The 17,724-nt window shown below is 36.5% G+C and overlaps 1 protein-coding gene across 1 annotated transcript in view; it reads right to left on the minus strand.

The window, feature by feature from the left end:
• The window catches only part of ADGRL1 (adhesion G protein-coupled receptor L1), a 469,522-nt gene that overhangs the window by 259,199 nt on the left and 192,599 nt on the right, over positions 1-17,724 (minus strand). Inside the window, exon 3 of the mRNA XM_066593211.1 lies at positions 554-685. The gene's annotated coding sequence lies outside the window, so the exon portion shown is untranslated. The remainder of the gene's footprint in view (positions 1-553; positions 686-17,724) is intronic.

Raw genomic sequence — 17,724 nt, forward strand, 5'->3', positions numbered from 1 at the left:
CACTCTTGCCACTATTGTGGCTTAATAGTGAGACCTCGGAGCCCGAAATGCAGCCCTGCATGTTGCTCCTCGCCTGCCCTATCCATTTCTGTGTTTTTTACATGACTTTGGTGATTTGCTAAGATTTTCACAAATGAAAACCTTAGCGGAGCACCAGTCATATACAAAAATGCTCGAGTCGCCCATTGACTTCAATGGGGTTCGTTACTCGAAACGAACTCTCGAGCATCATTGAAAGTTCGACTCGAGTAACGAGCACCCGAGTATTTTGGTGCTCGCTCATCTCTAATCCTAGCTTTATTCAAAATCTCTAGCGAACGCGTCATCCTCCATGGTTTTCTGGGAAATATCTCAGACCATACTACCACCATTTTTTCAAATAAACAGCGAAGCCTTAAAAAATCATATAGGATGTCTCGCCTCAACTCGCGGGCAGGACAGCTCCCCATATAGTTTTTCCTTACTTGCAGGACTAATATATCGGGAGTCCTATCCTTAGCCGCACAATCACTAACCCCCTGTAAAACATGCCTCCACAACATTCCCCGCCTACCTATCCATCGGAGAACCGCCACATCCGTTCTAAATCCCAGCTGCCATCCGTTCGGCCGCGCTCGCGCCCTCTCGGCGGCCCAGTAGACATATGAATGGCCTTGAAGCCATATCAAGGCAGGGAAACGAAGGCCTGTGTAAAATTAAAATGAACAATATCAGTCTCAAACCCCTCCTCCGTAAAAAAAACAAAACACAACAATTTAAACATACCAATCTATCAAATTAAACCCCACTACCTCCCGCCCCTTCAGGCTAATGATTGTAAATCTTATACTGGTTGGACTCTCATCTGCCAATTCTCTTCACGTCTCTGGCCCCTAGACCCCTTTCTGTTGTTGCCTAAATTAATCCTAAACGACTGGGACAAATAACGTTATCCCTCTCTCACCAAATCTTTTACTACCTGCTCCAAAAGTCTGTAAAACTGAAATCTGGAAAGAAAAGTCCCATCTGTGTGCCTAAAAAGCGTCCCTTCCTTTTCCATGACCACCACACGGTACTGTGAAAAATGTTGCACTGGACACATCACTGCCCCTTCCACGCTGGAAAAAAAAATTCCCCTCCCTTTTCCCACCTGATCTATTTTGGGTTTCCTCAACCAAATGTCAAACTTCTATCTATCAACAGCACATCCTTCAAACCCAATCCACCCCCTTTTTTCTTGCTGGGTGACACCAGCTCCCCCAACCGAAAAATGCTAACGCAAAGGCACACCAAAACAGGCACCTCTCATAATTATCCCTGCATAAATTATCCAAACACCCCCCCATGCTCTGCAACATATCAAACGTAAGAGGAAGCCTACCGTCCTTCACCACCTTACCCCTTCTAAACCTCTTCAATGCTTGTCTTACCAGAAAAAACCTTTGTAATGTTATGCAATCCCCTTACCTGGAAACCGGAGGCCAAGGCCAATACCATCCGGTTAACCTTGGCCACTGACCACACCTTTCTCGATGTCTCTCCCAAAAAGCTCAGCAACACCCCAACTAAATCTTCTTTCGACTGTGAGCCTATATCCCCTCCAAGCCAACTTTCCCACTTTTTCCACGCAACTTCATTTGCTGCCCATGTACTGGGAGCCAAGGAACCACGAATTACGCACTCAGCTGCACATTGACCAAGGTCCACAGCTTCGGGGGACAAGGACATCCCTCTCCCACTGCATCTGGTGCCAAGGAATGAAAACGATCCCACTGAAAACGAGGAAGGGAATCAGCTATTGAATTGTCAACTCTGGGCAAATGTTCTGCCACCACCTATGCGTTCAATGACAAACACATCATGAACGAGTGTCTTAACAAATCAACCACCGGCGGCAAATGTGCCAACACGGAATTGATAGCTTGCACCACCCCTAAATTACCACAATAGAAACACACTCTCTTATTGCTGAACCATTGTCCCCAAAACAATACTGCCACCAAAATAGGGAATAATTCCAACACCAAATTCTTGGTCAATCTTGCTAGCACCCATAACACTGGCCATGCGGCCACGCACCATTCCCCCTAAAGAAAACCCCCTTCAAAAGCCGCTGCCCCAGCCGCGTCTGTGTACAATTCACAGTCAAAATTGCTCACCAACGTTTCAAAAAACAAAGACTTTCCGTAGTATTGATCCAAGAATTTGGCAAATACATCCAAATCTGCTTTCATTCCCTTTGACACCCAAAGAAAATTATGTCCTGCCTTCACACCTGCTGTTGCTTTTGCCATTCGGCGACAAAACCCCCGCCCCATTGGTATGATTTGACAGGCAAAATTTAATTTGCCCAGCAGCAATTGTAAAGTCTTAAGCATCACCTTCCTAACCCGTCGTATTCCCCTCAAATCTTCCTGCTACGATGTCACCTTATCCTCCGACAAACGACATTCCAAGTTTTCGGTATCAATTGTGATCCCCAAGAACTTGATGCAAGAGACTAAGCCCACCAATGGTGTGCCAAAACGATCAGCGACCCACTTCACCGTGTTTAAAAGAAAGGCACACACCCCAGAATTTGCCAGCCCAACACATAGAAAATCATCCAAATAATGAATGATTGACATCAAGCCCGAAACTTCACGAACAACCCATTGATTAAAAAAGAATTAAATGCCTCAAAATAGGCACAGGAAATGGAACACCCCATCAGAAGACACCGATCCAAATAAAACTTTCCTTCCCAACAACACCCCAACAATCTCTAACTCTCGAGATGCTCTGGCAGTAACCTAAACGCTGAGTCCACACCCGTTTTGTCATTAACGCGCCTTTTCTGCACCGCCAAATCCACTTGACCGCCTCACCAAATTACGTATAAACCACTGAACAAACGTCAGAGTCTATACCATCACTGACTGCCCTTTGGGGTACGATAGGTCAGGGGTCCTCAACCACCGGGGCCGGGCCGTTAGATGTTTACTACTGGACCGCGGGCAGTAAAACACATGTGTCAAACACAAGGACCGCGGGCCTAGTCCGGCCCGCTGCCTTGTGTTATGTGGCCCGCGGCGTGCCGACGCCGCTCACCACTGAAGCGATTACCAGCTGGGGTGCGGCAGCTCCCCGCTGGTAATCGCGCTATTACCTCTGATCCCGGCGCACACTGACGTCAGTGTGCAGCCAGGATCCTCCTCCCCGAGTCCCCTGCTCATTAGTTCCGCAGGAGAGGACTCGGGGAGAAAGAGTGCCGGGCTACACACTGACTACAGTGTGCGCCGGGATCAGGGCAAGCAGAGTGGCAGCTACGCTGACAGCAGGAAGGAAGAGGTAAGTATATGGGTTGGGGAGCTGCTAATTACTGGGGGGGGGTTATTTCTGGGGGGGGGCTTCTTATTTCGGGGGAGGCTGCTTATTTCGGGGGGGGGGGCTGCTTATTACGAGGGGTGGGGGCTGCCTATTACTGGGGGGGCTGCCTATTACTGGGCGGGGTCTGGTTATTACTGGGGGGCGGCTGCTTATTACTGGGAGGGAGGCTGCTTATTACTGGGGGGGGAGGCTGCTTATTTCGGGGGAGGCTGTTTATTACGAGGGGTGGGGGCTGCTTATTACTGAGGGGTGGGGGCTGCTTATTACTGAGGGGTGGGGGGCTGCCTATTACTGGGGGGGCTGCCTATTACTGGGGCGGGGCTGCCTATTACTGGGGGGGGGACTGCCTATTACTGCGGGTGGTTGGTTATTACAGGGGAGGTATTACTGGGGGGGGGGCTACTTATTACTGAGGGGTGGGGGCTGCTTATTACTGAGGGGTGGGGGTTGCCTATCACTGGGGGGGCTGCCTATTACTGGAAGGGGGCTGCTTATTACTGGGGGAGGCTGCTTATTACTGGGGGGGGAGGCTGCTTATTATTATTACTGAGGTAGGGGCTTATTATTATTACTGAGGTAGGGGCTTATTATTATTACTGAGGTGGGGGCTTATTACTGAGGGGGCTAATTATTATTACTGAGGGGGGGCTTATTACTGAGGGGGGGGGCTTATAACATTGCTATGGGGGTTAATATTACTAATTGGGCCACTGTGGGGTCGGTATTTTTACTGGGGCCACTATCAGGGTCACTATTAGGGCTCGTTCACAAGGCACCTTCTTGAAGCGCTGAGGACTGTGGCGCCAAACAAAAGAGCGTCCCGCGGGTAGGAGGAAGAGCCGCCTCTGTGCAAGCAGCAGCCGCCGCGCCTGTACACCTGTTAGGACCTAGGTCAGTTTTCAAGATAATCCTGCCGGGGAGGAGGGGGGAGATAAATTATATGCTGCCCTGTGTGTGCTGGGGGGGGGAGATAAATTATATGCTGCCCACTGCCCTATGTGTGTACTGCCAGGACATTCTAAATGTCATAATTAAATAAGTATGCACTATACTCCAACCCACTTTATAACCCCGCCCCATATAACCAAAGCCTCGCCCATGTCCCGCCCCACCCTCCTGGGCCTTGTAAAAATGGTCTTGCTTGAAGCCGGTCCCTGATGCCAAAAAGGTTGGGGACCACTGCGATAGGTGATAAATTAATCTACATTTCCCAGGTTCTTTTTTGGGAACTACCCCCAGCGGTGAAACCACTAAATCTGGCAACGGGAGGGAAACAAGCGGCTCTACCACATGTCCCAACTCTATCTCCTTCGTAAGCTTCTCTCAACAGTCAGATAACAAAGTGCCGACTGCAAATTTTTTAATGAAAAAGGAACCCTATGTCCTGGCTCTGGGATACGAAACCCTTCCGAAAACCCCAACAACAATTGCGGCTTTTCCGAATCCTGTTATCTACTTAAAAATGGCGCCATCCCTTGAACCCTCACCGGTGTCTTCCCTCTTACCACCCCCAATTCCCTTTTACTTTCACCACCGGAAACACCTTGCAGACCCATGTGACTGCCCCCCACAAGTGGAGCAGCTGTGCTGAAAATGACAGCTGGCCCCAAACTTGCACGGGCCCTCATTAAATTGCTAGTAAAACCCCAGCTTACCCCTTTCCATTGAACTGGTGGAACTACCCCCACTACTGGTGCCGATACAGCGCCCCCGTGAAAGGAATGGCCAAAATGAGTGGGTACCATAACTTTCAGCCACAAGCTAATATCCTTGTGATCCCACCTAATGTTCGGTCAGACCGCTTTGCGCTGACGAAACTGTTTGTGATTCTGCAACCACGCTTACACCCCCCGTAAGTCCTATAAGCCTCGTCTATAGAGTCCAAATAGAAAAAGAGCGCCGAATAGCAGGCAGCGTTACACTAGTGTTCCCAGACAGCAAAGAAACCGATACAGGAGATGGAGCCAATACCGCACCCATCCCCCGCTCACATTGCAGCAGCAATTCCCGCACATTTCCCAATAAAGAATACATATCTTCAGTCCCGCTCATATTAACTCCCCTGATGGTCTGACTAACGCCAGACTGCCCATCGCTCCTAACATAATCTGCAAAAGAGTCATGAGACGTACACAACACAGAGGGTGGTTCACCTGGCTGCATGGGTGATGGGGCCCCACCAGCCGGACCCTCTGGACTCGGAGCTCGCCGTCACTCCGCGATGCCTCATCGTCCACTGCTAAATAGCTGTTATACAACGTGTTCCCACGCAAACCGTCCCTCTAATCCCTTCTATCCCAGCCACCTCCTATGTCACCCCACCAATCATTTTGCTCTCAATGTAACCACTGCACTGCTGACCACCCAGATCATGGAGGGCCTACACTAAAGGGACCCACATCCCCCCTCTGTTTCTGCACCACACTATGTATGTATATATATATATATATACATACCACTCAGCATTATACACTGTGTACACTATCAGTATGTATATATATAGATACCGCTCATCATTATACACTGTGTACACTATCAGTATATATATAGATACCGCTCATCATTATACACTGTGTACACTATCAGCATATATATATAGATACCACTCATCATTATACACTGTGTACACTATCAGTATATATATAGATACCGCTCATCATTATACACTGTGTACACTATCAGTATATATATATATACCACTCATCACTATACACTGTGTACACTATCAGTATATATATAGATACCGCTCATCATTATACACTGTGTACACTATCAGTGTATATATAGATACCGCTCATCATTATACACTGTTTATACTATCAGTATATATATAGATACCACTCATCATTATACACGGTGTACACTATCAGTATATATATAGATACCACGCATCATTATACACTGTGTACACTATCAGTATATATATATACCGCTCATCATTATACACTGTGTATACTATCAGTATACATATAGAGATACCGCTCATCATTATACACTGTGTACACTATCAGTATATATATAGATACCGCTCATCATTATATACTGTGTACACTATCAGTATATATATAGATACCGCTCATCATTATACACTGTGTACACTATTAGTATATATAGATACCGCTCATCATTATACGCTGTGTACACTATCAGTATATATATAGATACCGCTCATGATTATACACTGTGTACACTATCAGTATATATATAAATACTGCTTATCATTATACACCGTGTACACTATCAGTATATACAGATACCGCTTATCATTATACACTGTGTACACTATCAGTATATATATATATATAGATACCGCTCATCATTATACACTGTGTACACTATCAATATATATATAGATACCGCTCATCATTATACACTGTGTACACTATCAGTATATATAGATACCGCTCATCATTATACACTGTGTACACTATCAGTATATATATAGATACCACTCATCATTATACACTGTGTACACTATCAGTATATATATAGATACCACTCATCATTATACACTGTGTACACTATCAGTATATATATAGATACCGCTCATCATTATACACTGTGTACACTATCAGTATATATATAGATACCACTCATCATATACACTGTGTACACTATCAGTATATATATAGATACCGCTCATCATTATACACTGTGTACACTATCAGTATATATATAGATACCACTCATCATTATACACTGTGTACACTATCACTATATATAGATACCGCTCATCATTATACACTGTGTACACTATCAGTATATATATATATATATAGATACCGCTCATCATTATACACTGTGTACACTATCACTATATATATAGATACCGCTCATCATATACACTGTGTACACTATCAGTATATATAGATACCGCTTATCATTATACACTGTGTACACTATCAGTATATATATAGATACCGCTCATCATTATACACTGTATACACTATCAGTATATATATATAGATACCACTCATCATTATACACTGTGTACACCATCAGTATATATATAGATACCGCTCATCATTATACACTGTGTACACTATCAGTATATATATAGATACCGCTCATCATTATACACTGTGTACACTATCAGTATATATATAGATACCGCTCATCATTATACACTGTGTACACTATCAGTATATATATATATATAGATACTGCTCCTCATTATACACTGTGTACACTATCAGTATATATATAGATACCACTCATCATTATACACTGTGTACACTATCAGTATATATATAGATACCGCTCATCATTATACACTGTGTATACTATCAGTATATAGATATATAGATACCACTCATCATTATACACTGTGTACACTATCAGTATATAGATATATAGATACCGCTCATCATTATACACTGTGTACACTATCAGTATATATATATATATATATATATATATAGATACCGCTCATCATTATACACTGTGTACACTATCAGTATATATATAGATACCACTCATCATTATACACTGTGTATACTATCAGTATATAGATATATAGATACCGCTCATCATTATACACTGTGTACACTATCAGTATATATATATATATATGTATAGATACCGCTCATTATACACTGTGTACACTATCAGTATATATATAGATACCACTCATCATTATACACTGTGTACACTATCAGTATATATATATAGATACCACTCATCATTATACACTGTGTACACTATCAGTATATATATATAAAGCTCATCATTATACACTGTGTACACTATCAGTATATATATATACCACTCATCATTATATACTGTATACACTATCAGTATATACATAGATACCACTCATCATTATACACTGTGTACACTATCAGTATATATATATATATATATATATATACACATACCACCCATCATTATACACTGTGTACACTAGCAGTATATATATAGATACCGCTCATCATTATACACTGTGTACAATATCAGTATATATATAGATACCACTCATCATTATACACTGTGTACACTATCAGTATATATATAGATACCACATCATTATACACTGTGTACACTATCAGTATATATATAGATACCACCCATCATTATACACTGTGTACACTATCAGTACATATATAGATACCGCTCATCATATACACTGTGTACACTATCAGTATATATAGATACCGCTTATCATTAAACACTGTGTACACTATCAGTATATATATATATAGATACCGCTCATCATTATACACTGTGTACACTATCAGTATATATAGATACCGCTCATCATTATACACTGTGTACACTATCAGTATATATATATAGATTCCGCTCATCATTATACACTGTGTACACTATCAGTATATATAGATACCGCTCATCATTATACACTGTGTACACTATCAGTATATATAGATACCGCTTATCATTATACACTGTGTACACTATCAGTATATTAATATAGATACCGCTTATCATTAAACACTGTGTACACTATCAGTATATATATATAGATACCGCTTATCATTATACACTGTGTACACTATCAGTATATATATAGATACCACCCATCATTATACACTGTGTACACTATCAGTATATATATAGATACCGCTCATCATTATACACTGTGTACACTATCAGTATATATATATAGATACCACTCATCATTATACACTGTGTACACTATCAGTATATATATAGATACCGCTCATCATTATACACTGTGTACACTATCAGTATATATATAGATACCGCTCATCATTATACACTGTGTACACTATCAGTATATTAATATAGATACCGCTTATCATTAAACACTGTGTACACTATCAGTATATATATATAGATACCGCTTATCATTATACACTGTGTACACTATCAGTATATATATAGATACCACTCATCATTATACACTGCGTACACTATCAGTATATATATAGATACCACTCATCATTATACACTGTGTACACTATCAGTATATATATAGATACCACTCATCATTATACACTGTGTACACTATCAGTATATATATAGATACCGCTCATCATTATACACTGTGTACACTATCAGTATATATATAGATACCACTCATCATATACACTGTGTACACTATCAGTATATATATAGATACCGCTCATCATTATACACTGTGTACACTATCAGTATATATATAGATACCACTCATCATTATACACTGTGTACACTATCACTATATATAGATACCGCTCATCATTATACACTGTGTACACTATCAGTATATATATATATATATAGATACCGCTCATCATTATACACTGTGTACACTATCACTATATATATAGATACCGCTCATCATATACACTGTGTACACTATCAGTATATATAGATACCGCTTATCATTATACACTGTGTACACTATCAGTATATATATAGATACCGCTCATCATTATACACTGTATACACTATCAGTATATATATATAGATACCACTCATCATTATACACTGTGTACACCATCAGTATATATATAGATACCGCTCATCATTATACACTGTGTACACTATCAGTATATATATAGATACCGCTCATCATTATACACTGTGTACACTATCAGTATATATATAGATACCGCTCATCATTATACACTGTGTACACTATCAGTATATATATATATATAGATACTGCTCCTCATTATACACTGTGTACACTATCAGTATATATATAGATACCACTCATCATTATACACTGTGTACACTATCAGTATATATATAGATACCGCTCATCATTATACACTGTGTATACTATCAGTATATAGATATATAGATACCACTCATCATTATACACTGTGTACACTATCAGTATATAGATATATAGATACCGCTCATCATTATACACTGTGTACACTATCAGTATATATATATATATATATATATAGATACCGCTCATCATTATACACTGTGTACACTATCAGTATATATATAGATACCACTCATCATTATACACTGTGTATACTATCAGTATATAGATATATAGATACCGCTCATCATTATACACTGTGTACACTATCAGTATATATATATATATATGTATAGATACCGCTCATTATACACTGTGTACACTATCAGTATATATATAGATACCACTCATCATTATACACTGTGTACACTATCAGTATATATATATAGATACCACTCATCATTATACACTGTGTACACTATCAGTATATATATATAAAGCTCATCATTATACACTGTGTACACTATCAGTATATATATATACCACTCATCATTATATACTGTATACACTATCAGTATATACATAGATACCACTCATCATTATACACTGTGTACACTATCAGTATATATATATATATATATATATATATATATATATACACATACCACCCATCATTATACACTGTGTACACTAGCAGTATATATATAGATACCGCTCATCATTATACACTGTGTACAATATCAGTATATATATAGATACCACTCATCATTATACACTGTGTACACTATCAGTATATATATAGATACCACATCATTATACACTGTGTACACTATCAGTATATATATAGATACCGCTCATCATATACACTGTGTACACTATCAGTATATATAGATACCGCTTATCATTAAACACTGTGTACACTATCAGTATATATATATATAGATACCGCTCATCATTATACACTGTGTACACTATCAGTATATATAGATACCGCTCATCATTATACACTGTGTACACTATCAGTATATATATATAGATTCCGCTCATCATTATACACTGTGTACACTATCAGTATATATAGATACCGCTCATCATTATACACTGTGTACACTATCAGTATATATAGATACCGCTTATCATTATACACTGTGTACACTATCAGTATATTAATATAGATACCGCTTATCATTAAACACTGTGTACACTATCAGTATATATATATAGATACCGCTTATCATTATACACTGTGTACACTATCAGTATATATATAGATACCACCCATCATTATACACTGTGTACACTATCAGTATATATATAGATACCGCTCATCATTATACACTGTGTACACTATCAGTATATATATATAGATACCACTCATCATTATACACTGTGTACACTATCAGTATATATATAGATACCGCTCATCATTATACACTGTGTACACTATCAGTATATATATAGATACCGCTCATCATTATACACTGTGTACACTATCAGTATATTAATATAGATACCGCTTATCATTAAACACTGTGTACACTATCAGTATATATATATAGATACCGCTTATCATTATACACTGTGTACACTATCAGTATATATATAGATACCACTCATCATTATACACTGCGTACACTATCGGTATATATATAGATACCGCTCATCATTATACACTGTGTACACTATCAGTATATATATAGAGATACCACTCATCATTATACACTGTGTACACTATCAGTATATATATACATACCACTCATCATTATACACTGTGTACACTATCACTATATATATATAGATACCGCTCATCATTATACACTGTGTACACTATCAGTATATATATAGATACCACTCATCATTATACACTGTGTACACTATCAGTATATATATATATATATATATATATAGATACCACTCATCATTATACACTGTGTACACTATCACTATATATATAGATACCGCTCATCATTATACACTGTGTACACTATCAGTATATATATAGATACAGCTCATCATTATACACTGCGTACACTATCAGTATATATATAGATACCGCTCATCATTATACACTGTGTACACTATCAGTATGTATATAGATACCGCTCATCATTATACACTGTGTACACTATCAGTATATATATATATATAGATACCATTCATCATTATACACTGTGTACACTATCAGTATATATATAGAGATACCACTCATCATTATACACTGTGTACACTATCAGTATATATATATAGATACCGCTCATCATTATACACTGCGTACACTATCAGTATATATATAGATACCGCTCATCATTATAGACTGCGTACACTATCAGTATGTATATAGAAACCGCTCATCATTATACACTGTGTACACTATCAGTATATATATATATATAGATACCATTCATCATTATACACTGCGTACACTATCAGTATATATATAGAGATACCACTCATCATTATACACTGTGTACACTATCAGTATATATATAGATACCACCCATCATTATACACTGTGTACACTATCAGTATATATATATAGATACCGCTCATCATTATACACTGAGTACACTATCAGTATATATATATATAGATACCGCTCATCATTATACACTGTGTACACTATCAGTATATATATAGATACCGCTCATCATTATACACTGTGTACACTATCAGTGTATATATAGATACCGCTCATCATTATACACTGTGTACACTATCAGTATATATATAGATACCGCTCATCATTATACACTGTGTACACTATCAGTATATATATAGATACCGCTCATCATTATATACTGTGTACACTATCATTGTATATATATAGATACCGCTCATCCTTATACACTGTGTACACTATTAGTATATATATAGATACCACTCATCATTATACGCTGTGTACACTATCAGTATATATATAGATACCGCTCATCATTATACACTGTGTACACTATCAGTATATATATAGATACCGCTCATCATTATACACTGTGTACACTATCAGTATATATATAGATACCGCTCATCATTATACACTGTGTACACTATCAGTATATATATAGATACCACTCATCATTATACACTGTGTACACTATCAGTATATATATATATAGATACCACTCATCATTATACACTGTGTACACTATCAGCATATATATAGATACCACTCATCATTATATACTGTGTACACTATCAGTATATATATAGATACCACTCATCATTATACACTGTGTACACTATCAATATATATATAGATACCGCTCATCACTATATACTGTGTACACTATCAGTATATATATAGATACCACTCATCATTATACACTGTGTACACTATCAGTATATATATAGATACCACTCATCATTATACACTGTGTACACTATCAGTATATATATATAGATACCACTCATCATTATACACTGTGTACACTATCAGTATATATATAGATACCGCTCATCATTATATACTGTGTACACTATCAGTATATATATAGATACCGTTCATCATTATACACTGTGTACACTATCAGTATATATATAGATACCACTCATCATTATACACTGTGTACACTATCAGTATATATATATAAAGCTCATCATTATACACTGTGTACACTATCAGTATATATATATACCACTCATCATTATATACTGTATACACTATCAGTATATACATAGATACCACTCATCATTATACACTGTGTACACTATCAGTATATATATATATATATATATATATATATATATACACATACCACCCATCATTATACACTGTGTACACTAGCAGTATATATATAGATACCGCTCATCATTATACACTGTGTACAATATCAGTATATATATAGATACCACTCATCATTATACACTGTGTACACTATCAGTATATATATAGATACCACATCATTATACACTGTGTACACTATCAGTATATATATAGATACCGCTCATCATATACACTGTGTACACTATCAGTATATATAGATACCGCTTATCATTAAACACTGTGTACACTATCAGTATATATATATATAGATACCGCTCATCATTATACACTGTGTACACTATCAGTATATATAGATACCGCTCATCATTATACACTGTGTACACTATCAGTATATATATATAGATACCGCTCATCATTATACACTGTGTACACTATCAGTATATATAGATACCGCTCATCATTATACACTGTGTACACTATCAGTATATATAGATACCGCTTATCATTATACACTGTGTACACTATCAGTATATTAATATAGATACCGCTTATCATTAAACACTGTGTACACTATCAGTATATATATATAGATACCGCTTATCATTATACACTGTGTACACTATCAGTATATATATAGATACCACCCATCATTATACACTGTGTACACTATCAGTATATATATAGATACCGCTCATCATTATACACTGTGTACACTATCAGTATATATATATAGATACCACTCATCATTATACACTGTGTACACTATCAGTATATATATAGATACCGCTCATCATTATACACTGTGTACACTATCAGTATATATATAGATACCGCTCATCATTATACACTGTGTACACTATCAGTATATTAATATAGATACCGCTTATCATTAAACACTGTGTACACTATCAGTATATATATATAGATACCGCTTATCATTATACACTGTGTACACTATCAGTATATATATAGATACCGCTCATCATTATACACTGTGTACACTATCAGTATATATATAGATACCGCTCATCATTATACACTGTGTACACTATCAGTATATATATAGATACCACTCATCATTATACACTGCGTACACTATCGGTATATATATAGATACCGCTCATCATTATACACTGTGTACACTATCAGTATATATATAGAGATACCACTCATCATTATACACTGTGTACACTATCAGTATATATATAGATACCACTCATCATTATACACTGTGTACACTATCACTATATATATATAGATACCGCTCATCATTATACACTGTGTACACTATCAGTATATATATAGATACCGCTCATCATTATACACTGTGCACACTATCAGTATATATATAGATACCACTCATCATTATACACTGTGTACACTATCAGTATATATATATATATATATATATATAGATACCACTCATCATTATACACTGTGTACACTATCACTATATATATAGATACCGCTCATCATTATACACTGTGTACACTATCAGTATATATATAGATACCACTCATCACTATACACTGTGTACACTATCAGTATATATATAGATACCGCTCATCATTATACACTGCGTACACTATCAGTATATATATAGATACCGCTCATCATTATACACTGTGTACACTATCAGTATATATATAGATACCGCTCATCATTATACACTGCGTACACTATCAGTATATATATAGATACCGCTCATCATTATAGACTGCGCACACTATCAGTATGTATATAGATACCGCTCATCATTATACACTGTGTACACTATCAGTATATATATATATATAGATACCATTCATCATTATACACTGTGTACACTATCAGTATATATATAGAGATACCACTCATCATTATACACTGTGTACACTATCAGTATATATATAGATACCGCTCATCATTATACACTGCGTACACTATCAGTATATATATAGATACCGCTCATCATTATAGACTGCGTACACTATCAGTATGTATATAGATACCGCTCATCATTATACACTGTGTACACTATCAGTATATATATATATATAGATACCATTCATCATTATACACTGCGTACACTATCAGTATATATATAGAGATACCACTCATCATTATACACTGTGTACACTATCAGTATATATATATAGATACCGCTCATCATTATACACTGAGTACACTATCAGTATATATATATATAGATACCGCTCATCATTATACACTGTGTACACTATCAGTATATATATAGATACCGCTCATCATTATACACTGTGTACACTATCAGTGTATATATAGATACCGCTCATCATTATACACTGTGTACACTATCAGTATATATATAGATACCGCTCATCATTATACACTGTGTACACTATCAGTATATATATAGATACCGCTCATCATTATATACTGTGTACACTATCATTGTATATATATAGATACCGCTCATCCTTATACACTGTGTACACTATTAGTATATATATAGATACCACTCATCATTATACGCTGTGTACAGTATCAGCATATATATAGATACCGCTCATCATTATACACTGTGTACACTATCAGTATATATATAGATACCACTCATCATTATACACTGTGTACACTATCAGTATATATATATATAGATACCACTCATCATTATACACTGTGTACACTATCAGTATATATATAGATACCACTCATCATTATATACTGTGTACACTATCAGTATATATATAGATACCACTCATCATTATACACTGTGTACACTATCAATATATATATAGATACCGCTCATCACTATATACTGTGTACACTATCAGTATATATATAGATACCACTCATCATTATACACTGTGTACACTATCAGTATATATATAGATACCACTCATCATTATACACTGTGTACACTATCAGTATATATATATAGATACCACTCATCATTATACACTGTGTACACTATCAGTATATATATATAGATACCGCTTATCATTATACACTGTGTACACTATCAGTATATATATAGATACCGCTCATCATTATACACTGTGTACACTATCAGTATATATAGATACCGCTCATCATTATATACTGTGTACACTATTAGTATATATATACATACCGCTCATCATTATACACTGTGTACACTATCAGTATATATATATAGATACCGCTTATCATTATACACTGTGTACACTATCAGTATATATATATAGATACCGGTCATCATTATACACTGTGCACACTATCGGTATATATATAGATACCGCTCATCATTATACACTGTGTACACTATCAGTATATATATAGATACCGCTCATCATTATACACTGTGTACACTATCAGTATATATAGATACCGCTCATCATTATACACTGTGTATACTGTCAGTATATATGTATATATATATATATATATATATATATATATATATATATATATAAATACCGTTCATCATTATACACTGTGTACACTATCAGTATATATATAGATACCGCTCATCATTATACACTGTGTACACTATCAGTATATATATAGATACCACTCATCATTATACACTGGGTACACTATCGGTATATATATAGATACCGCTCATCATTATACACTGTGTACACTATCAGTATATATATATATATATATATATATATATATATATAGATACCATTCATCATTATACACTGTGTACACTATCAGTATATATATAGATACCTCTCATCATTATACACTGTGTACACTATCAGTATATATATAGATTCCGCTCATCATTATACACTGTGTACACTATCAGTATATATATAGATACCGCTCATCATTATACACTGTGTACACTATCAGTATATATATAGATACCGCTCATCATTATACACTGTGCACACTATCAGTATATATATAGATACCGCTCATCATTATACACTGTGTACACTATCAGTATATATATAGATACCGCTCATCATTATACACTGTGCACACTATCAGTATATATATAGATACCACTCAT

Source organism: Eleutherodactylus coqui, chromosome 2 (genome assembly GCF_035609145.1).
Source record: "Eleutherodactylus coqui strain aEleCoq1 chromosome 2, aEleCoq1.hap1, whole genome shotgun sequence".
NCBI lineage: Eukaryota > Metazoa > Chordata > Amphibia > Anura > Eleutherodactylidae > Eleutherodactylus > Eleutherodactylus coqui.